The sequence below is a fragment of the Nycticebus coucang genome, chromosome 8, assembly GCF_027406575.1.
Source record: "Nycticebus coucang isolate mNycCou1 chromosome 8, mNycCou1.pri, whole genome shotgun sequence".
Lineage (NCBI taxonomy): Eukaryota > Metazoa > Chordata > Mammalia > Primates > Lorisidae > Nycticebus > Nycticebus coucang.
The window spans coordinates 6,209,936-6,235,770 of NC_069787.1; the positions used below are offsets into that span (position 1 = coordinate 6,209,936).

The following is a 25,835-nucleotide window of genomic DNA, read 5'->3' on the forward strand; positions in this document are numbered from 1 at the left end:
TTGGGTCATGAATAAATGAACTAAGCTATCAGATTATGAAGTTTTGGTATAAATGCCTTTTGATGGTCTTAATTTCTCTAATGGTAGACATCAGCATGTGCATTTTCATTGGTATAAGAAAAAGAGTAAATTATGTAAGATTCCAAATTCTTTCTTACTTGACAGGGTGCCCTCCCATCACCTGTCTATTTTATTTTATTTTATTTTATTTTTGAGCCCATGCTATAGGGCAGTGATTTTCTTTTTTTATTTTATTTTATTTTTTTTATTGTTGGGGATTCATTGAGGGTACAATAAGTCAGGTTACACTGATTGCATTTGTTAGGTAAAGTCCCTCTTGCAAGCATGTCTTGCCCCCATAAAGTGTGACACACACCAAGGCCCCACCCCCCTCCCTCCGTCCCTCTTTCTGCTTTTCCTCCCCCCCATAACCTTAATTGTCATTAATTGTCCTCATATCAAAATTGAGTACATAGGATTCATGCTTCTCCATTCTTGTGATGCTTTACTAAGAATAATGTCTTCCCCTTCCATCCAGGTTAATACGAAGGATGTAAAGTTTCCATTTTTTTTAATAGCTGAATAGTATTCCATGGTATACGTATACCACAGCTTGTTAATCCATTCCTGAGTTGGTGGGCATTTAGGCTGTTTCCACATTTTGGCGATTGTAAATTGAGCTGCAATAAACAGTCTAGTACAAGTGTCCTTATGATAAAAGGATTTTTTTCCTTCTGGGTAGATGCCCAGTAATGGGATTGCAGGATCAGATGGGAGGTCTAGCTTGAGTGTGTTGAGGTTTCTCCATACTTCCTTCCAGAAAGGTTGTACTAGTTTGCAGTCCCGCCAGCAGTGTAAAAGTGTTCCCCTTTTCTCCACATCCACGCCAGCATCTGCAGTTTTGAGATTTTGTGATGTGGGCCATTCTTACTGGGGTTAGATGATATCTCAGGGTTGTTTTGATTTGCATTTCTCTAATATATAGAGATGATGAACATTTTTTCATGTGTTTGTTAGGCATTCGTCTGTCATCTTTAGAGAAGGTTCTATTCATGTCTCTTGCCCATTGATCTATGGGATTGTTGGCTTTTTTCATATGGATTAATTTGAGTTCTCTATAGATCCTAGTTATCAAGCTTTTATCTGATTGAAAATATGCAAATATCCTTTCCCATTGTGTAGGTTGTCTCTTTGCTTTGGTTATTGTCTCCTTTAGCTGTACAGAAGCTTTTCAGTTTAATGAAGTCCCATTTGTTTATTTTTGTTGTTGTTGCAATTGCCATGGCAGTCTTCTTCATGAAGTATTTCCCAGGCCAATATCTTCCAGTGTTTTTCCTATGCTTTCTTTGAGGATTTTTTATTGTTTCATGCCTTAAATTTAAGTCCTTTATCCATCTTGAATCAATTTTTGTGAGTGGGGAAAGGTGTGGGTCCAGTTTCAGTCTTTTACATGTAGACATCCAGTTCTCCTATTTTATTTTATTTCATATTTTTTTGTAGAGACAGAGTCTCATTTTATCGCCCTCGGTAGAGTGTCATGGCGTCACACAGCTCCCAGCAACCTCCAACCCCTGGGCTTAGGCGATTCTCTTGCCTCTGCCTCCTGAGTAGCTGGGACCACAGGTGCCCGCCACACCTGCCTATTTTAATGTCTTTGTTAGAGATGTGGACATTGTCTTGTCCTGATGCTGATGCAGCAATTTCCTTAGAATATAAGCCTTACTGGGTTTCCAACCTGAAGCCTATGGATTGTGTAAGGACTTTCTTGCTTCTCTGTGGTAGCAGATATCAGAAAAATTATGCATGGACCTTTTTTTTTCTCATCAGCTTTTGTTAATGATTGTACATTTAATGTGCAGCCCAAGACAACTAACTCTTCTTCCATTGTGGCACAGAAAAGCCAAAAGGTTGGACATATCCAAATGTCTTTGACCGCTTATGAGAAGTATCTTGGGATACAAGACTGAGCACTAGTCTAGCATAGTGCCTAGTAGAGTGCTCCTTATGCATTAGGCACTCAGTAAAAATCTCTTGCTTTTTTAGGACTTACAAGCCTTTTTTCTAATCTTTGTAAATAAATGATGTTCCTTTTTTCTTTTTTTTTTTTTTCTTGAAACAGAGTCTCACTTGGTGGAGTGCTTGTGGTGTCACAGCTCACAGCAAACTTGAACTCTTGGGCTTAAGCGATTCTCTTGTCTCAGCCCCATGTAACTGGGACAACAGGTGCCCGCCACAACACTTGGCTATTTTTTGGTTGTAGTTGTCATTGTTGTTTGGCAGGTCCGGGCTGGATTCAAGCCCGCCAGCTCCCATGTATGTGGCTGGCACCCTAGCTGCTGAGCTACAGGCACCGAGCCTGATGTCTAGTTTTTAATTATTGTGGTCAGATAAGATACTTGATATGATTTTGACTTTTGAATTAAACAAATGCTTAGACTTGTTTTGTTTCCTAACATATAGTCAGTCCTGAGAATGTTCCATTTGCTGATGAACGTATATTCTATAGAAATTGGGTGAAATGTCCTATAAATGTCTGTGGGTCCATTTGGCTTGTGGTTCAGTTTAGATCAGATGTTTCTTTGTTGATTTTCTGTCTAGATGATCTTTCTAATGCTGAAAGTAAGGTGTTGAAGTCCCTAACTCTTAGTATGTTGGGGTCTATCCCTTTATTTTTAACTATTTATATTTTTAGAGACAGTCTCACTTTGTTGCCCTTGGTAGAGTGCTGTGGTGTCATAGCTCACAGCAACCTTCCGTTCTTGGGCTTAGGTGATTTTCTTGCCTCAGACTCCTGAGTAGCTGGGACTACAGGTGCCTGCCACAATACCTGGCTTTTTTTTGGTTGCAGTTTGGTCAGGGCCAGGTTCAAACCCACCACCCTCGGTATATGGGGCCAGCGCCCTACTCACTAAGCCACAGGCGCCACCCTGGGGTCTGTCCCTTTAGATCTAATAATATTTGTTTTATATATCTGGGTACATACCTACAGAGGGTGCCAAAATATGTATACACATTTTAACAAAGGGAAAAAACTGTTAAAGTTGTAATAATACGTACCAAAAACAAAAGATAAAATCATGTTTGAGTACTTCTTGTAATTGCAGAAGTCAAATATGACTTGAGTATTAAAACTTTAATATAGTTTTTTCCTTTCTTAAAATGTGTATGTCTTTTTTTGGCATCCTCTGTATTTACAGTTATTATATTCTCTTGCTGCATTGATTCTTATATAATTATTCTCTTTGTCTCTTTTTCCAGCTTTTAATTTGAAATCTGTTTTATCTGCTGTAAGTATAGTTATTACTGTTGCTCTTGGTTTCCATTTGCATGGAATATCTTTTTCCATCTTTTCACTTTTGATCTATATTATTCTGTTATTTCAAAAGACCTGTCTTCAAGTTCAGAAAATTCTTTCCTCTGCTTGGTCTAGTCTGTTGAAGCTATTGATTGTATTTTTTTATTTCATTCATTGAATTCTTCAGCTGTAGGATTTCTGTTTAGCTCATTTTAATGATATCTCTTTGTTAAATTTCTCATTCAATCATGAATTGTTTCCCTGAGTTCATGGAATTGTCTGTATTCTCTCTGTTCTTTTTTTTTTTTTTTTTTGGAGACAGAGTCTCATCATGTCACCCTTGGTAGAGTGCTGTGGCATCACAGCTCACAGCAACCTCCAACTCCTGGGCTTAAGCGATTCTCTTGCCTTAGCCTCCCAAGTAGCTGGGACTATAGGTGCCCACCACAACGCCTGCCTATTTTTTTTGTTGCAGTTGTCGTTGTTTAGCAGGCCTGGACTGGGTTTGAACCTGCCTGTCTCGGTGTATGTGGCTGGTACCCTAACCACTGAGCTATGGGCGCTGAGCCTGTAATCTCTTGTATCTTGCTGAATTTCCCTAAGTTATTATTTTGAATTCTTTTTCTGGCATTTCATATGTTTCCTTATGATTGAGGTGTGTTACTGGGGAATTATTGTTTTCCTTTGAGGAGACATTTCCCTGCTTTTTCATAGTTGATGTGTCTTTACATTGATTTCTACAAATCTGGTGGAAAAGTTATCTTTTCTAATTTTGTGGTGTTCATTTCATAGGCATATGAATGGGTGTTGGTGTGTTGGCTTTTTGTGGTACATTTGCCTTAGTTCAAGCTGGATACAGTAGTGTAGTCTCTGTGGTTTCTTTCTTTATTTTTCTTTTCTTTCTTTTTTTTTTTTTTTTTTGGTCACTTAGATTGAATTTTATTTGATGAGTGCAGGTCAAGACCCAAAGCTAGACTCTCGATCTCATCCACCCAGTACAGCTGTGAGTGGTGGGTGACTCTGGATCTCATCCCACCTCTGTGTAGTTTCTTAGCTGTAATCCACACTGGTGATGTGAGTTTCTCAGTGGCCTAAGCCTGGAAGATGGAGCCCCAGTCTTGGAAAGGTATAGAGGCTACTGACCCCAGGGGAGGGTGTGCTGGTCTAAAGATGGTACTGTGCTGCAGCAGCTTTGCTCTGGGAGGAGCGTGTATGTGATGAGGTGACTGTATGCCTTGTGCTCCAATTGTGAAGCAGTGCAGCTGCGTGAATTCCTGGTAGCTGTTCCACCTGGGAGACTAGGGTTCTCCTGCTGTAAGGACTGTAGATTTTTGCAGTGGTCTTGAAGGCTAATGGGGATCTTCTCCTTATCTCTTAAACACATGGGAAGTCTCTGCTGACTCCAGGCAGATCTGAGCTGTGCAGGAGAGGTGGGGCTCCAGAGAAAGTTGCTTCCATGCTGCCCCCTGGATTTGTCATCACCATGGTTATATTTCCACTCTGCTGCTGCACTTCAGTGCTACCCTTTCAACACTGCAGTTAAATCTTAGCAACTTATTTGTTGCGTTAGTCCCTTTTTATGGGGAAGAGAAATACCCAGCACCTCTAGCCAGCCATCTTTCTCCCAGCTGGATGTTCTTGAAGGGTAGGTTACTGCCTCCTTTTGGCTCTAGGTTGTGCCTTAAGCCCAAGTTTGCCACAGCTCTTGGGAACAAGGGCTTCTGTTCCTGAATGGGTGGAGTCACAAAGGGGGTGGGATATCCTGGCAGTGTGAGAGAAGGCTAGCTAGGAGTCTGTGCTCAGGGAACCTGTGAGGTGCACCTCCTTCAGGTTGCTGCTTAACTGTCAGTCTGATTTGGTGTTTCTTTGGCTAAGTTAGAGAGCAGAATTTCTGGTGGAGAATGATAGTCTTGCCTTCCTGCCTTGCCTTCCTGCCTTGCCTCTGTCATCAGGATATCTCTTCCCTTTGAGCATTCTCGTAGCCATCAGTTAAGGCAGAGATAGGTCACCTAAGATGGTAGGGTAGCTGTTTGTCCACCTTCAATTTATTTTTTCCAATGTAAAAACAGTGAGTTGAGGGAAAATTTTCCACAGTACCTGGTTCCAGGCAGAATAAGGAGAGAGGTGTTGTGGATGTGAAAGTCTGATTCCTTGAATTTTTTCATTTTTCTGTGGCCCCAGGAACTGTCTCATTTTCATATTTGAGTTCTGGGCTGTTTCTGGTAATAATTTTGGTGCTGCATATTTGTTTTTGGTTTGGGGGGGTGGGCAAAGCTAGCTTGCTTCTATATCAGAATTTCGGATGCCTTTTTTTTTTTTTTTTTTTTACTTTGCAAAAATAACTCTTTCTTTCCTGCTATTTTGGTAAAGTTTTCTTTGTTATGGCCTGAAATGAGATGGCAGACTTGGACATTTAAAATATGTTGGGTTTACTTTGAGATATCATCTAACTCCGGTAACATTAGCTCACATCACAAAATCCCCAAACTACAGATGTTGGCGTGGATGCGGAGAGAAGGGAATGCTTCTACACTGCTGGTGGGAATGCAAGCTAATACGACCTTTTTGGAAAGAAGTTTGGAGAACACTCAAGGAACTAAAAGTAGACCTACCACTCAATCCTGCAATTCCTCTACTAGGTATATATCCAGATGATCAAAAATTATTTTACAACAAAGACATTTGTACCAGAATGTTTCTTGCAGTCTAATTCATAATAGCCAAGACATGGAAACAGCCCAAGTGCCCATAGACCCATGAATGGATTAACAAATTGTGATATATGCACACCAAGGAATACTATGCAGCCATAAAAAAGATGGAGACTTCACATCTTTTATGTTTACCTGGATGGAGCTGAAACATATTCTTCTTAGTAAAGTATCTCAAGAATGGAAAAAAGTATCCAACGTACTCAATACCACTAAGAAATCAATATATAATGACCTACACACTCATGAGTGGCAAAATATAACATAGTCCAGAAAGTAGAAGGGAAGAGGAGAGAGAGAGGGGAGAGGAAGAGGTCTATGGGAGGAGGAAGGGTATTTGGGGGGACCGCACCTAATGTGCATGATGCAATGATACATTTCACAACTGTTAAGAAATGAGTATAATTGTTTTTTATTTTATTTTATTTTTTTTTTTTGTGATTTTTGGCCGGGGCTGGGTTTGAACCCGCCACCTCCGGCATATGGGACTGGCGCCCTACTCCTTGAGCCACAGGCGCCGCCTGAAATGAGTATAATTGTGATGGATGTGTTACTTAGTTCAATGTAAGCATTTCACATTGTATATCAAAGCAGTACTCCAAATCCCATAGATGCAATGATGTACAAAGTTATGATTTAATAAAAAAAAGAAGTAAATAAATGCTTCAAATAGAAAACGGTTACAAATATAATAGATATTAATCCAACTATATCAGTAATTATTTTAATTGTGAATGATCTAAATATAACCAATAAGAGATTATTATAGCAGATAAAAAATACTTTAGGTTTAAAATTGATGTCATCGATTATTAGACCAAACATTAGTATTCTTCTAGATCTAATATCTACTGGTAAAATGGAAAACAAAACAGAATAATAGATGTTATTTGTGGGTGGGGGTTGTTACATGGCATTGTGGAGGCAAAGGAGGATTATCAAGTCTAATCCAAGATAGAGATTTAAACCCACCATTGAATGCCAATGGTGTGCTCAGTATTGTTAAGGAATTTGGATTTGTCTTGGCATTTCTCCTCTGTAAAGAAGTTTACTACTTTCTAGCATGGAAAGAGCAATACGTGAAAACTAGCTTACTAATGAAGGCCATACAGTTTGTATTATGGAAATTCAAAGAAGGGAGAGAATAGGTGAGTGCTGAAGTGATTAGAGAAGGATTTGGTCTGTGTCCTCCATTTGGATATATATTGAAGAAAAGAGATATCATTGCAGGTCTGAAAAATAACATGAATGAAGGCATGGAGACAGATTAGTTCTGTATTTGTTAAATCTAGCTTACCCCTTTCATTGATCTTTTTGAGGCATAGCTTAGTTTTGGGTAAGGTCAGTTTAAGATACACAAAGGGTAGACTTTGAGAGGTTAGAGTTGAAACAAAGGAAATGAAGAGGTGTTTTTTTCTTCCTTTTAATTCATAGGTAGAACGAATTGGAACAGGGAAGAGACTTTCATAGGTGAGGACAGTTGGAAGTATCATGATGATACAATCCTGGCATAATGTAAAACAGGTATCAAAAAATAACTTCATGGAGGTCAAGTTCTGAGGCTCACACCTGTAATCCCAAAACTTTTTGGAGGCCAATGAGAAGGATTGCTTGAGGCTGGGAGTTTGAGACCAGCCTGAGCAACATATCAAGACTCTGTATCTAAAATTTTTTTTTTTTAAATTAGCCTGGTGTGGTGGTGCATGCCTATAGTCCCAGCTACTTGGGAGGCTGAGGTGGGAGGATTGAGATAGCTTGAGCCCAGAAATTTGAGGTTACAGTGAGCTGTGATGGGGCTACTGTACTCTAGCCTGGGTGATAGAGTGAGACTCTGTCTCTAAAAATGAAACAAACAAACAAACAAAAAACCAAAACACCTCTTCCTGTTCTGTAGAGAGAATAAACATTTCTAAAAACATCTTGAGGGCAGTGCCTGTGGCTCAATGAGTAGGGCGCCGGCCCCATATACCTGGCGGATTCAAACCCAGCCCTGGCCAAACTGCAACAACAACAACAAAACAGCCGGGTGTTGTGGTGGGCGCCTGTAGTCCCAACTACTTGGGAGGCTGAGGCAAGAGAATCACCTAAACCCAGGAGTTGGAGGTTGCCATGAACTGCGTGACGCCGTGGCACTCTACCGAGGGCGATACAATGAGACTCTGTCTCTACAAAAAAATAAAATAAATAAATAAATAAAAACATCCTTGATAAGGAGATTTAAGACATCTGTATTTTCAAAGTCAATTTTCAAACTGGAAGTTTCAGAAAGTAAGCATGTGACAAACCATTATTTTGTGACAATTTGCCAGGTTTTAGTAATTAAAACCAGTATATTGTTTTTCATGGTAAATAATGCTAAATACATAGAATTTTTGATCAGCCAAGAATTTTGTCTATAGCAAATAGTGAAAAGACAAAATATAGTTATGAACCTTGCATATCATTAGGATACAAATGAGAGATGAAGACACTAAAGCATAAAGTGTACTTATTTCATAATTTAAGTTTAGAATTCATTGGGGTAAAGGTCAGGACTTTTGATCTACCTCTTATTCTACTGTCAGTTAAGAGCAGTGAGAGTCTGTAAACTCTGCCATGTAGTAGTTGTGGTCTCTGATAGGAGCTTTGTAAGGATGACATGCAAACTTGTATCTCCAGCCTATGCTTCTTGCTTCCTGATGGACACCTGCTGGTTCCTGAAATTTCATGTCTTCTACCAAATTCATTGGCATTTTGCAGTGATGTCTTTGCATTCTCATATGCCTATGCCCCTTCTATTTTTACTTATCTCAATTAATTATTCGTTTAGCCAACCAGTCCATAAAAATTGGGGTTATCTTTGATTTCTTCCTTTTTGTTTTTTTCAACTTCGGAATTATTTCTTTACTGTTGAGCCTTCAGAATATTTGTTCACTCATTCACTTGTTTATTTATTCTGACCTGTTTATTGAGCACCTCTTAGGATATGCCACCCTACAAGGAATCAGGTACAAAGTGGTTAATAAGACAGATTTCCTGCCCTTATAGACTTATAATTTAAGCTTTCATCATCCCCCCCGCTCCAACCTGTTTGGGATGTTATGATAGTCATCCTTACTATAAACATAGTATGTGCTTATTTTAGAATTGCAAGAATAACAGAAATGTATAATCCTGAAAGTGGAAGACTCCTTTATATTCTCATTTCCTAGATACTGCTAACAAAAATTTGATATATATATTTCTTTAGTTTTTTTTTTTTTTTTTTTTTTGAGGTAGAGTCTTGCTCTCTTGCCCAGCCTAGAGTGCCATGGCATCAGCCTCGCTTACAGCAATGTCATACTCCTGGGTTCAAATGATTCTCCTGCCTCAACCTCCCAAGTAGCTGTGACTGCAGGCACCCGTCACAACGCCTCGTGAATTTTTCTCAATAGAGATGAGGTCTTGCTCTTGATCACTCTGGTCTTGAACTCCTGAGCTCAAATGATCCTTTCACCTTGGCCTCCCAGAATGCTAGGATTATAGGTGTGCCTTCCAGAGTGCTAGGATTACAGGTCTGAGCCCCTGCCTCTGGCCATTTCTTCAGATTTTTTTTTCAAACATAGTAACCTTCTGACATCTCTTTGCCTTTTTACTCTCCTTCCTGTCTGTGTATTACAAATGGTACCAGAGATACCTCGTTAAGAAACAAAGTTTACTCCATGTATCTTTGGGCCCTGTCAGCTATGATAATCTCCCTTCCTAGTCATGGAAGAGCATATTCTTGTTCATTGGCAAAGCTATCACCATTTAATTGGTATCAGAGTCTGACTTGCATAAGTAACATTCTTCACTATTAAAAATTTGAAGAGGACCTTTTCCGCCTGCTCCCCTCTACCCCCGAGGCTGGTCTGGCTCCATGGAGCTACCTCCGAGCTCTGGGCTCCTGCAAAGCTAGGTGCGGCCCCCATCTCCCTTCAGCCGTGATCATGATTATCAACTGGGACCTCATCAGCCACAATGAGATGTTCTCTGACATTTACAAGATCCAAGAGGTCAAGGAAGGCCTGTGCCTGGAGGTCGGGGAGAAGATGGTGGGTAGGACAGAGGGTAACATTGATGACTTGCTCATTGGTGGAAATGGTGCCGCTGAAGACCCCGAGGGTAAAGGTACTGAAAGCACAGTTATCACTGGTGTTGATATTGTCATGAACCATCACTTGCTGGAAAACGGCTTCACAAAAGAAGCTTACAAGAAGTACATCAAAGATTATACAAAGTCAATCAAAGGCAAACTTGAACAGAAACCAGAAACAGTAAAACCTTTTATCACAGGGGCTGCAGAACAAATCAAGCACATCTTGGCTAATTTCAAAAACTCCCAGTTTTTATTAGTGAAAATATGAATCCAGATGGCATGGTTGCTCTCCTGGACTACTGTGAGTATGGTGTGACCCCATATATGATTTTCTTTAAGGATAGTTTAGAAATGGAAAAATGTTAACACATTTGGCAAACACTTTGGATCTATGATATGTCATTATAACTGGCTGCTGCTTGTCATCCACACAACACCAGGACTTAGACAAACAGGACTGATTGCATCTTGAGCTCTTTATTTATTTCGACTGTGATTTATTTGGAATGGAGGCATTGTTTTTAAGGAAAAACATATCATGTAGGCTGTCTAAAAATAAAATGCATTTAAACTCAAAATCTGAAAAGTAAAGGTTATTGGACAAACTTTTTTAAAATTTTTTAATTAAAATTTTTTTTTTAATTTCAGCTTGCTTGTTCGTCATTCTTCTTCATTTGAAGTACTCTTTTTTTTTTTTTTTTTTTTCATTTTCTTTCTTTTTTTCAATGCTTCCTCTGGCGATGCTCTGTCCCATTGCCTCCCCAGGAGCTGGGATTACAGACGCCCATCACATCATCTGGCTGTTTTTTTTTTTGATGTTAGTAGAGACTGGGTCTTACTCTGGCTCACGGCTGCTCATACTGGTCTTGAACCTCTGAGCTCAGGCAATCCACCCGCCTCGGCCTCCCACAGAGCTGGGACTACAGGTGTGAGCCACCATGCCTGGCCTGGACAAATTTTTAAAAACTACTGTTTAAATGTTTCTAGGAAGCTGAGTTTGTTCTAATTGGTAATGAAAAGATAACAGGGTATATTTGCTTTGTAAAGTTAACAAAAAAAGTTGATAGCTAGTCCTTAACTAGCTATCTCCAGTGTTTTTCATCACCTACAGAATGAGGTGCAAACTCCTTACCATGGCAATTATAGCTCATTAGGATTTGGTCCTTATCATGTCTTCTCCAAATATTTTCCCAGAATTGGCCCTTCTTACAAAGATAAATAAAAGATCTTAAGTATGCTGCATTAATTTTTCCTGCATGGTGAGTAATCCTCTGAGATAGGAAAACAGATTAATATAATTTGTTTAGTAATAGGAATAATAGTTGTTTTGTTTGTTTTTTTGCAATTTTTGGCTGGGGCTGGGTTTGAACCCACTACCTGTGGCATATGGGGTCGGCACCCCACTCCTTGAGCCATAGGCACCACCTGGAAAAATAGTTTTTATTTTTGTTTTTAGTGTTAAGCACCCACATATGAGTGAGAACATGTGAGATTTGTTTTTCTGTGCTTGGCTTATTTCATTTAACACAATGTTCTCCAGTTTCATCTGTGTTATTGTGAATGTCAGGATTACATTCCTTTTTTATGGCTATATGATACTTCATTGTGTATATGTGCCACAATTTTTTTTTCAGTCATCTGTTGATGGACATTTAGGTTGATTCCATATCTTGGCTATTGTGAATAGTGTGCAATAAACAGGAGTGCAGATGTTATGCAAAATTCCCTTCTTTTGTCTGTATATCAGAAGAGTATATATCCAAGTCAGATTGCTGGGTCATGTGATAGTTCTGTTTTTAGTGTTCTGAGGAATTTCTGTACTGTTCTCCATAGTGGTTGCACTAATTTACATTGCCCCCAACAGTGTATGAGGGTTCCCGGTTTTCCACATCCTTACCAGTATTTATTATTGCCTATCTATTTGATCAAAGCCATTTTTACTGGTGTGAGATGCTATCTCATAGTTTTGATTTGCCTTTCTCCAGTGACTAATGATGTTAAACATTTTTTCATACACAGTAGAACCTCCATAGTTGACCATCTCCCTACACTGATCACTTCCTTTAGTTGCCCTAATTTTGGTAGATTGGACATGCACCACGTGTACGTATAGGTACAGTAAGCCTAGTTCTTTATGTTGGCCACCTCCGTATGTTGACCAGTTTGGGTGGTTAATGTACAGAGGTTCTACTCTACTTGTTCATTTGTAGGTCGTCTTTTGAGAATTATCTATTGAGGGTCTCTGTCCATGTTTTAATTGGTTACTTGATTGTTTTCCTGTTGAATTGTTGGAGCTCCTTGTATATTCTAGTTATTGTATATTCTAGTTATTAATCACTTGTCAGATGGGTAGTTTGCAAATATTCTCTCATTTTGTGGGTTGTTTTTTCACCTTGTTGATTGTTTCCTTTGCTGTGCAGAAGCCTTTTAGCTTGATGTGAATCCCGTTTGTTCAATTTTGCTTTGGTTGTCTGTGGCTTGGGGTATTACTCAAAAAGTCCTTGCCTAGATCAATGTCTGAAATGTTTCCCCAATATTTTCTTTTAGTTGTTTCTTGGTTTAAGGTGTTAGACTTAAATTTTTAATACATTTTTTATTTGATTTTTGTATATAGTGAGAGATAAGGGTCAAGTTTCATTCTTCTGCATGTGGATATCTAGTTTTCCCAGCATCATTTATTGAAAAGACTGTCCTTTCCCCACTGTATGTTCTTGGCACCTTTGTTGATGATAAGTTTACTATGGATGTATAGCTTTAATTCTAATTCTGGGTTCTCCTTTCTGTTCCATTGGTCTGTGTGTCTGTCTTTATGCTAGGACCGTGCTGTTTTGGTTACGTTGGCTCAGATAATGTGATTCCTTCAATTTTGTTCTTTTTGTTCAGGATGGCTTTGGCTGTTCGTGGTTCCATATGATCTTGTGATTATTTTTTCTGTTTCTGTGAAAAATGTCATTAGTATTTCGATTGGAATTACATTGAATCTGTAGATTGCTTTCGTTAGTATGGACATTTTAACAATATTGATTCTTTCAATCTGTGAGTGTCTTTCCATTTTTGTGTGTCCTCTTCAATTTTCTTTCTCTAAAGTTTTATAGGTTTCGTTATAGAGATCTTCATTTCTTTAGTTTATTCCTAGGTAGCTTATTGTAGCTATTGTAAATGGGATTAGTTTCTTGGTTTGTTCACTGTTGGCATGTAGAAGTGTTATTGATTTTTGTATGTTAATTTTGTATCCTTCAACTTTATTGAATTTATCAGTTCTAATAGTTTTTTGTGAAGTTTTTAGATTTCTCTAGATACAAGATCATATTGTCTGCAAACAAGGATAATTTGACTTCTTCCTTTTCAATTTGGATGCCCTTTATTTCTCTCGTCTGATTGCATTGCTGTGGCTAGAACTTCTAGTGCCATGTTGAGTAACAGGCATCCTTGTCTGTTCCAGATTTTAGAGGAAAGGTTTTCCCTTTTTCCCCATTAAGTATGATAATAGCTGTGTGTCTGTTATATATGGCTTTTATCTTGTTGAAGTAAGTTCCTTTTATAACCAGTTTTCTGAGAGTTTTCATCATGAAGGGATGTTGAATTTTTATTGATGCTTTTCCAACATCATTTGAAATGATCATATGGTTTTTGTCCTTTGTTCTAAATACAGTAATAGTTTTCTCACCTTTCTTTTATGTGCCTACCCTATCTCATTCACTTTGGTTACAGCAGAATAGAAAAATGACGGGAGTATTTTTATTTATTTATTTATTTATTTATTTTTTTGAGACAGAGTCTTACTATGTCGCCCTCTGTAGAGCGCTGTGGTGTCACAGCAACCTTAAAGTCTTGGGCTTAAGTGACTCTCTTGCCTCAGCCTCCCAAGTAGCTGGGACTACAGGTGCCTGTCACAATACCCGGCTATTTTTTGTTGCAGTTGTCATTGTTGTTTAGCAGGCTCAGGCTGGGTTAGAACCTACCAGCCCACTGAGCTACAGGTGCTGAACTATGACAGGAGTATTCTTAAAAATTTTAATGTAGAAAAGCTTAAAGAAGTTGAAACAGTGTGAAATTCTATCCCATAGGATGATTACTATTAACATTTTTGTAAATATCCTTTCATAATGTCTCTTTTGAAGTACATACATATATATGTGAATATAATTTTACATAAATAGGATCATATTATAATTTTTTTGATTTAGACGTGGATTTTGGAGATTTTTATGTTATTAAGAGACCAGTGTTCAGAAAAGGGTATTTCAAGAATGATAAGAAGTCTGAGCTTTCTGGAGCAAATATTGTTTGGGAGAATAAGGAGCTTGTTTGACTTCCCTGACCCTCCAGATTAGAGTAGATGCTCTTTCTGGAGGCTACCATGGTGTTCCAGGTGTCTTCTCACAGCCTTTACCCCTTGTGTTATTTACTTTTCTCTATCTAACTAGACCAAAATCCCTTGTATTTATCTCTTTGTATTGCTTGGGCCTAATATAATGCCTGAACACCTGGTAGGCATTTATGTCTTTGCTGAGTGGGTAAATGACTATATGAATGTATGGTGAAAGAAGAAAGTTTGCTGTGAGATACTTGTTAAATATATGGCATTCACTTCTGTCCTGTATTTACAGCTAGATAAAAAACAAGCAAAAATCATTCACTCTTTTTGCCTTGATTCTTTATTTACTATGTAAATTAGTTATTCAGTTTACCAAGGAGATTTTGCTGCTGAAAAAAGTAGGTTCTGACTGTAAGCTGGTTGACAGTTATAATTCTGATTATAAATTAATTAAAATCTTAGTGCTTTGGGACAGATGGGTGTGAGAATTTGAATAATATAAATTTTTTTTTCCCCCAGAATATAATTGTCATGTTAAATAAAGTAGTATCTAGTTTCTAATCAGATGCAGATATATTTGTGTGGTATGGTGAATAGAAGGCTAGGTTGAACTTTTTTTTCCTGTTTTTTTATTCTTTGTGTATTTATTTATTTACTTATTTTTTGGCTAAGTTGAACTTTGATTTGATTCTTCCAGTTGTTAGCCGTGAGATATTAGACAAGTCTCTTAATCATTTTAGGATTTAATTTATTAATTAAATGAATAATTGCTCCGATCTAGTCCATCTGTAAAATTTTGTGACTATGAAATAAGAGTTATATTTTGTATCAATCTGTTGAGTCCCGTAGTCCTCTTCACCTTCTCTTTAAGACATATAAATATAGGAAGAGTAGAAGTGAAGAGTGAAAGTAAAAGTACAGTGCCTTAGAATTCTTTGAGAAAAACTGCAGAAGAAAGCAAGAGATAGTAGTACTGTGATAGTGTTTAGGGGGCGTGAACTTGAGAATGTCTTTTGCATTCTTTCACAATGAGTTCCAGATTATGCTTTTCTCTTTTGAGAACAAGAACATGGCATTTGGGGGTACTGGGGATGGAGAGGATGTTGATTTGGTTCCTCTGTTTATTAGTTGTGTTTTTTTTGGTTTTTTTTTTTTTTTTTTTTTTGGTTTTTGGCCGGGGCTAGGTTTGAACCCGCCACCTCTGGCATATGGGACCGGCGCCCTACTCCTTGAGCCACAGGCACCGCCCTGTTTATTAGTTTTATTCTGAGTGATTTGCTGAATGAGGATTTGTTCTCTTCTTTTCCCCTTAATCTTTGAATTTTTTTTTTCTTATTTTTTAGAGATAGAGTCTCGATTTATTTTCTAGGCTAGAGTATGATGGCATGATCATAGTTCACTGCAGCCTCTCAGACTCCTGGGCAAAGTGATCCACCTGCTTCAGCCTCCTAAGTAGGTGGACTACAGGCATGTAGCACCACACCTGGCTTTTTTTTTTTGTAGAGACAGGGTCTTGCCATATTGCTCAAGCTTTCCTTTAATCTCTTATTTTGTTCTTTCCCCTTTTTCTTTTCATCTTCCCAGTTGAAGAATCTCAAAATTCAGTATCTTTCTGTGAGGCATGAATGTTAGATTACAGAATAGAATTGGGAGACCTGTTTGTAATACTTCTTCATGTTTGATCCTTTTTAAAAGAAGACAAAATTTGGGCCAGACGCGATGGCTCAATGCCTGTAATTCTAGTACTCTGGTTGGCCAAGGTGGGTGGATTGTTTGAGCTCAGGAGTTCAAGACCAGCCTGAGCAAGAGTGAGACCCTGTCTCCACTAAAAAAAGAAAAATAGCTGGGCCTTGTATTGTATTCCCAGCTACTTGGGAGGCTGAGTCAAGAGGATCTCTTGAGACCAAGAATTTGAGGTTGCTGTGAGCTATTACGCTATGACACTCTACCTGGAGCACACAGTGAGACTGTCTCCAAAAAAAGACAAGATCTAACTTTTACATCATATGCTTTTGGATAATGAGGTAATACTTTGGAATTCTTTTTAAAATATTTATTTTTCTAGAATTAAGCTATTATTTCCAGTAAATGCACAAATCTAATCTATCTGTGTTTTTTACATATGCATACAACAGTATGTATACACACACACAGGCTGTAACTGAATCAGAACATTTTCACCCCCCTCCTGAAAATTTCCTTATTCCCTTTTCCAGTAAATACCCTCTTTTTTGGGTGGTGCCTGTGGCTGAAAGGAGTAGGGCACCAGCCCCATAAGCCAGAGGTGGTGGGTTCAAGGCTAGCCCTGGCCAAAAACTGAGAAAAAAAAAAATATCCTCTTTTTTTTTTTTTTTGCAGTTTTGGCCAGGGCTGGCCTTGAACCTGCCACCCCCAGTATACGGGACTGGCGCCCTACTCCTTGAGGCACAGGCGTGCCCATAAATACCCTCTTTTTGAATAACTTCAGTGCTTTGCTATTCATATTAAGAAGCCAATGAAAACTTACATTTTGACATCTTCTGTTTTCCCAGAATTGAATCTTGAACCCTATGATAAAGTCTTACTTGTAGAGAGTACGGCCTTTAGCCCTTTAGAAATAGGTATGGCATAATTGTTAAACTGCTTTCCTAATAAAATCCTAATTCAGAGTGTAGAGGGACTAGCTTTACCTTGATAAAATGGTAGTGTTGTTTACCACCATTTGTATATTTTCTGTATAGACTTTTATCTGAAAGTTGTTGGGTTGTGCGAATATAAATTCATTTTCAAAGTTAAGTGGAAGTAGGAAAAGCAAAGTTGTTTGTGTCGATGAGTGATGAGCTTATTTCAGGTCTTTGAATTCTGTTTTTCTTTCTACCTGTGCCACTGTACGACCCTGTGAATGAGGCCTAACCTAATTTTGGTCCCATCTAATATTCAACACCTTTGTTGTCTGAGGCACTGTGTCTGAATCTTTATAAAATTTGATGAGGCTATTTTAGCCCGTCTCTTATTTTAGCTACATATGTATTATGTGTTTAGTTTCCTAATTTGTATTATATACACTTTTTATTTTAGCAGTTTTAGATTTACAGAAAAATTGCAAAGGTAGTACAGAGAGTTCTTGTATGTTACTCACCTAGTTTTCTTCTTCTTAACATCGTTTTACAGTTTTCTTGAGATATTTTACATACCTTAAAATTCATTCATTTTTAGTTTATATTTCATTGATTTTTAGTATAGTCACAGAGTGATACAACCATCAGCATAATGTAATTCCAGAATTGTTTTTTCTTTTTTTTTTGAGACAGAGTCTCATTATGTCGCCCTAGGTAGAGTGGTGTCACAGCTCATAGCAACCTCAAACTCTTGGGCTTAAGCTATTCTCTTGCTTTAGCCTCCCAAGTAGCTGGGATTACAGGTGCCTGCCACAATGACTGGCTATTTTTTTGTTATTGTTGTCATTGTTTAGCAGGCCTGGGCCGGGTTTGAATCCACCAGTCCCAGTTCATGCAGCCGGTGCCTTAACCACTGAGCTTCTGGGGCTGAGCCTAATTCCAGAATATTTTCATTATCCCCAAAAGAAACCTTGTCTGTACCCATTTAGCAGTTGTTTGACTTTTCCACCTCCTTGCCCTAGGTAACCAGTAATATGTGTTCTTTATCTGTGGATTTACCAATTTTGAATGGTTTACATAAATGGAATCATACAATATGTAGTCTTTTTTTGACTGGCTTGTTTGACTTAACATATTTTCAAGGTTTATCCATTTTGGTAGCATGTATCAGTACTTTATTCTTTTTTAATTGCCAAGTAATATTCCATTGTATGGAAATATACTACATTTTGTTTATCCATTCATCAGTTGGTAGACATTTAGGTTGATTTCATGTTTTGGCTATTATGGATAATGCTGCTATGAATATTGTGGACTTCATGTATTTGCCTATAAATGGAATTGCTGGGTTATATAGTAACTTTTTTTTTTTTTTGAGACAGAGTCTTATTATGTTGCCCTCGGTAGAGTGCAGTGGTGTTGCAGCTCACAGCAACCTCAAACTCTTGGGCTTGAGTGACTCTCTTGCCTCAGCCTCTGAAGTAGTTGGGACTACAGGCACCCGCTACAGTGCCTGGTTATTGTTTTTTGTAGTTGTTGTTGTTTAGCAGGCCGTGGCTGGGTTTGAACCCACTAGCCTCGGTGTATGTGGCTGGTGCTGTAACCACTGTGCTATGAGCACCAAGCCCATATAGTAACTCTTATGTTCAAAATTTTGAGGAACTTCCAGACTGTTTTACAAAAACAAAGTGTCTGGGTTGTTTTACCTCCCTATCACTAGGGTATGAAGGTTTCATTTCTACACATTTTTTTTTAACACTTGTTATATATTTTTTTCAACACTTTGATTTTTTCCAGTAGGTATGAAATGGTATCTCCTTGTGTTTTTAATTTGTATCTCATTAATGACTAAAGGATGAGCATCTTTTCATGTGTTTTTTGGCCATTTGGTTATCTTTTTTGGAAAAATGTTTATTTGAATCTTTTCCCTATTTTTAATTGGGTTATTCTAATTATATTTTAATTCTTGTTTTAACAATGAAATTACAAGTTACTTGAAAGATTATAAATCTTGGCTTGGTGCTCGTAGCACAGTGGTTAGGGCGCCAGCCACATGCACTGAGGCTGGCAGGTTTGAATCCGGCCTGGGCCAGCTAAATGACAGTGGCAACTGCAACAAAAAATGGCCAGGTATTGTGGCAGGCACCTGCAGTCCCAGCTACTTGGGAAGCTGAGGCAAGAGAATCGCTTAAGCCCAAGAGTTAGAGGTTACTGTGAGCTATGACGCTACAGCAACTCTACCTAGGTGACATAGTGAGACTCTGTCTTAAATAAAAAAAATATATAGAAAAAGAAAGATTATAAATCACTTGAAAGGTTCTTACAATAATTCTTGTAATAATTCTTCAAGTAATAATTATTGTTATAGCTTTACTTTCACTACCCTTCCTACTTTTCATGGTACATAAAGAATGTTTTGCAGGTCTTAGTCCCATAATAAACACATTTGCTTTGTTTTTTCCCCTTATGTGACTTTGTATAAAAACAAAGATGGAGATGGCGCCTGTGGCTCAAAGGAGTAGGGCGCCGGCCCCACATACTAGAGGTGGCAGGTTCAAACCTGGCCCCGGCCAAAATCTACAAAAAAAAAAAAAGGAAAAGCATGTTTGTTAAATCCTAAGGAGTTTACACATTCCTATATTAGTGAAGTAATTTTTTTAATGCTTTATTATTTTCTTTGGATTATAAAAGTAACATAGAATATATGGAAAAGGCTCAAATAAATCAGAAAGTTAAAACTTCACTGATAATTTTCAGTGTTAAACAATGTTATTTTGAGTATAAGATATATGCATATATAGTATATACACTATAGACTGAGGTGCAAACACATTTATATATACATATTTGCATCTGGATAAAAAATGTATCCATCCCATTCTCCATTATGCTTACTTAATAATATATCATGAACAAACGTCCAGCCGCTCAATATTTTGTAGAGTTAAATTTTGACATCGAGGTGTGAAACATTTCCAGACGTAGTGGTATAGGGTGGAAAATGCATAACTGTTTAACATTATGTCTTTTTTAAATTATTGGATATTTTTAATAGATTAAATAAACTATTGAATTATTTCCTTCTTTGTTTTATGTTATGAAGTCCTTGCTTTGGTCCCAAAATAGGTTTTTCCAGTTGTTATTGGTGATTGATAGATTAAAAATTATGCAATTGGCCTTTGGGCCGTAGAAGCCCATCTTCCAGTAATTCACCAAAATGTTGAACACAAAGCGAAAGAGGAGAGGCACCTGTTGGCATTATTTTCTAGACCTTTTAGAAAACATGGAATTGTTCCTCTGGCCACATACATGTGAGTCTATAAGAAAGGTGCTATTATAAATAACAAGGGTATGGCTATGGTTCAGAAAGGTGTGCCACACAAATGTTACCATGCCAAAACTGGAAGAGTCTACATTGTTACCCAGCATGCTGCTGGCATTGTTCTAGCAAACAAGTTCAAGATTCTTGCCAAGAGGATTAATGTTGGTATTGTGCATATTAAGCACTCTAAGAGGCAAGATAGCTTCCTAAAAAGCATGAAGGAAAATGATCAGAAAAAGAAGGAGGACAGGCTAGGCACGGTGGCTCACACCTGTTACCCTAGTAGTCTGGGAGGCTGAGGTGGGTGGATCACTTGAGCTCAGGAGTTCGAGACCAGCCTGAGCAGGAGCAAGACACTGTTTCTAAAAATAGTCTGGTATTCTGTAGTCCCAACTACTTGGGAGGCTGAGACAAGAATATTGCTTGAGACCAACAGTTTGAGGTTGCTGTGAGCTATGACACCATGGCACCCAACTGAGGGCAACAAAGTGAGACACTTTCTCTCTCTCTCAAAAAAAAAAATGTTTGTTACATTAAAGGACTTCTTTTAAGTTTGCTATGAGCTATGATGATGACACTGTAGCACTTAACCCATGTGACAGAGTAAGACTGTCAAAAAAAAATTTTTTTTTAAGCTATGGATTATAGTTTTGCTCTTTTAGATTCATGCTGTGTTTATTTTCATCAGATTATTTTTCTGTTAGTTTACCATGTAATATGTTTGTTTAACAATTAGAGAAGAAATAATGAAAAACATTCTTGCAGGTATAAATATCTTTATGCATGTGTAAGATTTTTTGTAAAATCGGTTACTTAAAAAAAAGTTATCAAGCTTTTGTCTGATTCATAATATGCAAATATCTTTTCCATGCTCTTTTAATTTATGTGAACAGAAAGTAAAAACATGCAAAACATTGAGATAGAGGATAGGAGAAATTTAAAAAAAGAATATTAAAGGTTAACACCTCATGTTGCATCAATGCTAGGTTAATAGGAATGTTATGCTTCATTTGCTCTTTTATCCAAATCGGTAATAATCTTTTCATTTCAGTAATTAATCTGCTGTGCTGCTTAGTTAATAATTGATTCTTTCATTGGAGTACTACCCTTCACATGTTCCATTATTCTTATTTTATCCTTTATAACTGTTCCAATAGCTGAGTGATTGAAGCCTGGTGCTTTTCCAGTGAATGATGGCATCTAGTCTTTCTCTGAGCACTTAATCTTGTTTCCATTGTAATTACTTTTATCTTTGCTGCAGCTCACCTGAACTTGCAGTGGACTATGACTTTGGAGGCATGGTCATAAGGGTAAACACAGACTCATTAAATTGAATAAAAAAGACAACTGATGCTTTTCATAAGCGACTATATAAATAATGAGATTAGCAGCTAGCCTAAAGATGCTGGGGCAACAAACCACTTATGGCATGGAGGTTTGTTTATCTGGGGGAAAGAAACTAGTTCCCAAATTATTTATTTATTTTTTTGCAGTTTTTGGCTGGGGCTGGGTTTGAACCCACCACCTCCGGCATATGGGGCTGGCACCCTACCCCTTTGAGCCACAGGTGCCGCCCATAGTTCCCAAATTATTAATTTAGTTACAGATTATCCTTGTGGGGAGCCTTGGGAACCTAATTAGTAAATTTGGAACACTCTAAGTCAGATTGTCTATAACTCAGGAATTGCCTGTATCTATTCAGATGCTACAGTTGGTGGTAGTTATTGCAATGCCATTCTGACACTACTGGGAGTTAGTGTAGACTTCATAGGTTAAGGGCACAGTCTTCCACAATACTGTTCTCTCTTCAGGCCACTACCCACACTCTGACCCCTGGCTGCAAATTGAGTTGTCTTGACCAGCCAGGTTCAGTAATACATTAGAATGACTTATAAACCCAGGAAAGTGCTATATTACACTTAAATTTTTTTTTTTTTTTTTTTTTTTTTTTGTGATTTTTGGCTGGGCCTGGGTTTGAACCCGCCACCTCCGGCATATGGGACTGGCGCCCTACTCCTTGAGCCACAGGCGCCACCCCAATTACACTTAAATTATACTTTTATTAGCTCAGATATTCCCCACTAATTTTTTTTTTTTTGAGATGGAATCTCACTATGTCACCCTTGGTAGAGTGCTGTGGCATCACAGCTCACAGCAACCTCAAACTCTTGGGCTTAAGTGATTCTCTTGCCTCGGCCTCCCAAGTAGCTAGGACTGCAGATGCCCACCACAATGCCTGGCTTTTTTTTTTTTTTTGAGACAGAGCTTCAAGCTGTTGCCCTGGGTAGAGTGCTATGGCATCACAGCTCACAGCAACCTCCAACTCCTGGGCTCAAGCGAGTCTCTTGCCTCTGCCTCCCAAGTAGCTGGGACTACAGGCACCCGCCACAACGCCCAGCTATTTTTTTGGTTGCAGCTATCGTTGTTTGGCGGGGTGGGCTATATTCGAACCCGCCAGCTCAGGTGTATGTGGCTGGTGCCTTAGCTGCTTCAGGTGCCGAGCCAGCCTGGCTTTTTTTTTTGTTGTTGTTGTACTTGTCGTTGTTTGGCAGGCCAGACCTGGGTTCAAACCCATAAGCCCCGGTGTATGTGGCTGGTGCCCTAACTGCTGAGCTATAGGCATTGAGCCATCCCACTAATATTTTTAAAGAACTTCTTTTAAAATCATTGAAGACTCTTAGAAAGTTGCAAAAATAGTACGTAGAGTTCCTTGAACCCTTATCCTAGCTTACCCTAGTGGTGGCATCCTGTGTAAGTATAGCATACTATCAAAACCAGGAAACTGGCATTGGTATAATGTTACTAAACTTTCATGCTAAATCCTTTAGCACGAATCTGGATAACCAGTGTTTCTTTCTCTTTAACTGGTTTAACTCTTGTTATTTCTGTAGCAATCTTTTAATCTTTTCCTAAGTTGTTTAATTTTTGATATTATAGCATCATTTATAACAGTATCTTAACATTTCCCATTCATTTGCCTTTTTGTTTTTCGTGAATTTTAATATCCACCATTTTTATGATTTAGAATTGTTAAAACATCATTGAAAACTGTTTGCTTATCATCCCAATAGGCGATTCCCCTAAGCAACCATAAACATACTCAGGCTTTAGAATAGTTACTGTGAAATAGCGTGGGGTTTCTTTTTAGGCCAAAGAAGCTATTCAAGAATTTTGTGAATAAAGCCGAGAATTGACCTTGCCAGAATTCATGGAGAAGATGTTTTTTGTTGTGTGTGATGGAAGAGGGTTTTCATCCAAACATTGCCCTGATTTCTTCTCTTTTTCCCACTGACTTTTTTCTCTCTCATTTATTTTTTTAAATGTCTAGAAATTTTAACTTCTTTAAATGTTTTTTTGTGAAATGTTATTCTCAATGATTTATCTTGGGGAAAGTTTAGTAAGAAGTTTAGATTTCAAAACAAACCAGGGATTTGTTTTTGTTTTGGCACTGGATGATTAGGTATAAAGAAAAATTTATTATGAAAACTGCGGATGGATTTAGATTGCTTTATTTTAGATTATTCAATGGCGTTTGAGTTTTTAATGGTTTCTTCTTGTAAATAGAAAGCTATCAGAAGGCCTATTACAGATAAACTTCATTATCTCAGCTAAAAGTACCTTGCTAAAGAAAACTAAACATAGTAAGGATCATGGTGATGGGAGGTTGAACTGGTGTTGAACATTTTGTGATTGCTAGCAACGGAGATCTGGAGCATATCTGGTGATTCTTATATGTGGTTTATGCATTTATTCATTTATGAAACATTTTTTATTGAGTAACATAGGATTGAGGATATAATGTGGAGCAAAAACTGATGTGATACCTTTCCTTATGGAACCTAAGGTCTGGTAGAAGAGGCAGAAAGAAATGTTAAATGTTAAATTGCAACTGGGACAGTGGTATAAGAGTAGCTAGTGGGTAATAGTTAACATTAGTGAGATTTGATCAGGTCAGAGAAGGCATGCTCAATAAGTGATACTTGTACTATGATCTGAAGGTGGAGGAGATGTTAACTTGGCATAGAAAGGAAAAATGACTGTCTATACAGAAGAAATAGGAGGTATAAAGGGCCTGTGGTAGAAAAGGGAGAATGGAGAAATGAGAGACTTAAGGCTAGCTTGGCCTGAGTGGTGAGTGCTAGAAGGAAAAAAGATCATAGTTTGATGTGGAAAGATAGGCCTTGTCAGATTTATAAAGGTCATGTGAAGAAGTTTTTGCTTTTATTCTAAGAGGAATGAGTAGGCCATTAAAGGGTTTTAAACAAGAAAGGATAGGCCGGGCACAGTGGCTCATGCCTGTAATCCTAGCACTGTAGGAGACTGAGGCGGGTGGATTGCTTGAGCTCACGAGTTTGAGACCAGCCTGAGCAAAAAGTGAGACCCCATCTCTACTAAAAATAGGAAAGAAAACAAACAAACAAACAAAAACTGAGGCAAAAGGATTACTTGAGCCCAAGAGCTGGAGGTTGCTGAGCTGTGACGCCATGGCCCTCTAACCAGGGTGACAGCTTGAGACTCTTATCTCCCCCCCCCCCCCAAAAAAAAGGACACAGATTTGCTTTTTGGCTGAGAACATTTGATTGAAAGGCAGAGAATGGATTGGAGAGGTACCAGATAGGATATAGAGGTACTGGTGAGAAATTTAGTCTAGTTGTCCAGGTGAGAGATGATGATGATGGCTTACTTATTAGCCAAGAGTGGTATTGATGAAGACAGAAAGGAATTAACTTAAGAATGTTTAGAAGGCATAGTCAGCAGAGCTCGGTGATGGGTAGAATGTGAAGAGGGAGAGAGAGGACTCTTAAGTTTTTGGCTTAAGTAGCTTAGCGCTCATCACTGAGAAAAGGAATGCTGAAGAAAGACAGACTTTCCCCCACCTTAGAAAGATCATAAGTTAGATATATGCATCTTAAAGGTTAGATATATAGATCTTAAAGTACCTTTTGATGATAGCTGAAAGGAGATGTCTTAGTGAAGGAGAGAATGCATAGCTTAGATTTAGATACTCCCTCTTATTTTATTTAGTTTGGTATTATCTTGTTCTTAAGATGTAAGTAAATGTGTAGGAATTGCATTTACATAATTTTATACTTATAAATACTTTCCCTATCCTTTTTTTTTTTTTTTGTAGAGACAGAGTCTCACTGTACTGCCCTTGGTAGAGTGCTGTGGCGTCACAGGACTCACAGCAACCTCTTAACTCTTGGGCTTAGGCGATTCTCTTGCCTCAGCCTCCCAAGCGGCTGGGACTACAGGCGCCCGCCACAATGCCCGGCTATTTTTTTGTTGCAGTTTGGCTGGGGCTGGGTTTGAACCCGCCACCCTCGGCATATGGGGCCGGCGCCCTACTCACTGAGCCACAGGTGCCACCCTCCTTTTTTATTTTTATTTTTTGAGACAGAGCCTCAAGCTGTCACCCTGGGTAGAGTGCTGTGGCATCACAGCTCACAGCAACCTCCAACTTCTGGGCTTAAGCGATTGTCTTGCCTCAGCCTT

At 38.3% G+C, this 25,835-nt stretch overlaps 1 protein-coding gene and 1 non-coding gene across 9 annotated transcripts in view; both read left to right on the top strand.

Annotated features, from left to right (window-relative positions):
- The window catches only part of TMCC1 (transmembrane and coiled-coil domain family 1), a 272,181-nt gene that overhangs the window by 34,435 nt on the left and 211,911 nt on the right, over positions 1-25,835 (top strand). For 2 of the 8 annotated variants that reach the window (XM_053599173.1, XM_053599171.1), the window contains one exon: positions 5,789-5,934. The exons of the other annotated variants lie outside the window; for them this stretch is intronic. The gene's annotated coding sequence lies outside the window, so the exon portion shown is untranslated. The remainder of the gene's footprint in view (positions 1-5,788; positions 5,935-25,835) is intronic. 8 annotated transcript variants of the gene reach the window in all.
- LOC128593011 (small nucleolar RNA SNORA24) lies at positions 9,683-9,813 on the top strand. Its single transcript, XR_008382200.1, has one exon. It is a non-coding gene; the product is annotated as a small nucleolar RNA SNORA24 (small nucleolar RNA).